The 3,021-nt window shown below is 35.8% G+C and overlaps 1 long non-coding RNA gene across 3 annotated transcripts; it reads left to right on the plus strand.

The window, feature by feature from the left end:
* Positions 1 to 223: 223 nt before the first annotated feature.
* On the plus strand, positions 224 to 2,656 carry LOC131220407 (uncharacterized). 3 transcript variants are annotated; one of them, XR_009158563.1, is made up of 4 exons: positions 224 to 238; positions 403 to 1,054; positions 1,213 to 1,332; positions 2,553 to 2,656. It is a non-coding gene; the product is annotated as an uncharacterized LOC131220407 (long non-coding RNA). The 3 variants fall into 3 exon arrangements; XR_009158564.1 differs by lacking the exon at positions 224 to 238 and having other exon boundaries at positions 393 to 554; positions 628 to 1,054; positions 2,553 to 2,655; XR_009158566.1 differs by lacking the exon at positions 224 to 238 and having other exon boundaries at positions 524 to 538; positions 628 to 1,054; positions 2,553 to 2,655.
* Positions 2,657 to 3,021: the final 365 nt, after the last annotated feature.

A 3,021-nucleotide genomic window follows, 5' to 3' on the forward strand; every position in this document is an offset into this window, starting at 1 on the left:
TTTTTTTTTTCCCCCATAAAGGCTAGTCATGCATTCCTGTTTATTTTTTGTTCATCAACTATATTATTGATAAGGTAGAAATGTACGATGGAATTCCAGTAGTGCTATGTTTTGCAATGATATTTTCATGTTTTACAATTAGGGATCCATGTCATTTTGCCAGATTTGGAATCATGTAGGGACTTAATCATTTTTCTTGTGGTCAAATACTCTTGAATCATTTTCTAAGTGACAAGTGGTACTTTTAATGATTGTATCAGAATTTTGCAGTTTTATTTATTTATTTATTGACAATTCTAGCTATTGGCTACTCATAATCAACCAATTTGGTTCTTCATTTATTTATTCTTCAGTTTCATATTCTTTATGAGAATTGCTCTAATATTGCTTCATAACTTTCAGGGGCAGTCTTAAATTTCCATGGTCTCATAGGAGAGGAAATCATGCCCTTTTACTCCAACAATGGGAAAGTCTACTTTCACCAGATGGAAAGCTTTGAGATGGAATGAAGTTATTGAAGAAAAGTCTGCAGTCTCAGGTGAGAGACTCCTGATGTTGCATACCTGCACACTTCTTTGATCTATTTTCTCCCTTGCTTGTCATATAATAACCATGCACTATTTGCAGGTTCTCGACAAAGCTGATCGAATGCTTGACATGGGATTCGAGCAAGAAGTTCGCTCCATATTGAGCTAGACATCTCTAGTATGTGATTTGTACAAAAACCATGAAAGAGTTTTGTTGGTTTTTGTCGTAGAATGAGATATGCATGGACATGAATCCGAATGAGCATTGTTGCAAAACAATCTATGGGAGGGACACATTTTCTCTATTTTGTTTCTGTTGCAATGTATTTTCCTTTTGTTCCTAGATATGGATATATGGAAACAGCTTTGAGTCTTTCCTCATCACCGTTGTCAATCCCAACAAGCAAGCACTTGACTCTTGGGATGAGGAGAATGGGCAAGGTGGGGATTTTGCTGCTCTCTGTGAGAATCCCAAGGCAAAAGAATACATTCTTGGGGAACTTACAAAGCATGCCAAAGCAAAGAAGGTAATTAGTAGCTAAACAGTCTGAAGTGATATTTGCTCATTCTTGGGTTTTCAATACCATTTGTCATGTTTTTTTACTTATTTGGAAGTTGAAAGGTTTTTTTTTTACTATCCTGTAGTCCACTCAAAGCTGAATCATAACTTATTCATGCTTGGCAGTTAAAAGGTTTCGAAATCCCAAAAGCCATCCATCTTGACCTAGTACCGTTTGACATGGAGCGAGACCTTCTCACCCAAACCTATAAGAAAATGCGGCAACAGTTGCTCAAATATTACCAGGTTAGCCCTTCTTCACCCTTTCTAGGAGGTCCCTACGAGAAACAACTATGATCTCTTAACGCAGTAGCATTACCTGCTTTACTTGAAGTGTCAATTGATGATAGTTTTAAAATAATTTGCTGAAAATCATGCATTATTTCCTGTACATTTTTTTGGACATAAAGGAGTGTTGTAGATTAAAGTATAAAAAAGGAGAGTGCCAATATCTAGAAAATGGTCTGGTTTAGGTTTCAGAAGAAATCTCCACTGTCCATTCTGCTGTGGTGGTGATTAGAACTTTTCAAGAGTTGGGTGGGTGGGCACACTGGATGGGCCATGGGCCAAAGACTGCACTGATGAATCCTGTCTGATTGATCGTGTGATGTTTGTTTAGATTCAATGAATGATTAGGACGACCAGTGTGTTTTTCTTTACCCATAACCAGCCCATCAACAACAGGGGCACAACTCCTGAACAGTCAAATGACTGCAAGCTAGCTAGCATACAATGGACTAAGAGACCAAATTGAAGTGATCCTGCAATATTTAGACATTTTCCAAAGTGATGAGATTCTTTTCCACTGGAGCAAATCATAAAAAGCCATATGTTTTTGTTTCATTTTGTTGTAATTCCAGGTGTAGCTTTGAAAGAAGTTTCTTCTAAATATTTTTCTTTAAAAACTGTTGTTACTTTGGCTAATGGCATGAGAATTTTTTATCTATTTATTTATTTTTTTCACCCAGAACAAACCATAAAAACACATCTGTTTTTGTTTCATTTTGTTGTAATTCCAGTTGTAGCTTTGAAAGAGGTTTCTTTTACATCTTTTTCTTTTAAAAAAATGTTGTTACTTTGGCTAATGGCATAAGAACTAATTCTTTGATTTCAGCCAGAACAAATCATAAAAAGCCATCTGTTTTCTGTTTCATTTTGTTGCAATTCCAGGTGCAGCCTCGAAAGAGGTTTCTTTACATCTTTTTCTTTAAAAAACTGTTGTTACTTTGGTTAATGGCATAAGAACTAATTCCGTGCATTTGTTCTTGAAAAGGCTTGTGCAAAGTTCAAGACTGAGCTGTCCAACTAAGGGGGCAAAAAAAGGGGGAAAAAAAAGAAGAAAGAAGAAGAAACTGTATGATTTGTAGTTCCTTTCTCACCAGAAATATTATATTTTCACATATGCCTATTCCAAGTTTATAGCTATTAAATGACTGACTGAAGAATCTTTACTTTTCAATCCTCAGAGCACCATTGATGACATGTACAAGAATGGCAAGTGAGCAAAATATCCCCACTCTGACGGTGCAAATACTGATGTCCATGTACATGGGGGACCCATATCCCATTTCATATGATTTGAACATTTACTATGCTTTTTTATTTATTTCTATTATTTTGACTGTACATATTGATTAGTGGATACTTGTCAAATTTGGATTTGTCTTATTTATTTATTTATTTATAATTGTCCATGTGATGGCCACCCAACCGGTTGTTAGGATCATCCATTTGATAGAATTTTTTTGGGTTGCAACTACACAACAGGCCAGCAATATAGGGTGATTTGGTTTAACTTAGGTATATGTTGCTATATTGGAGCATAGAAGCAGATCATGATGTAATCTTGGAAACGGCATTAATTCATTTTCAGCTGTCTATTTCTAGCCCATAGTTTTAATGGAGAAAATTGTTGAGGTGGCATATGGACTGTGG

The sequence above is a fragment of the Magnolia sinica genome, chromosome 12, assembly GCF_029962835.1.
Source record: "Magnolia sinica isolate HGM2019 chromosome 12, MsV1, whole genome shotgun sequence".
Taxonomy (NCBI): domain Eukaryota; kingdom Viridiplantae; phylum Streptophyta; class Magnoliopsida; order Magnoliales; family Magnoliaceae; genus Magnolia; species Magnolia sinica.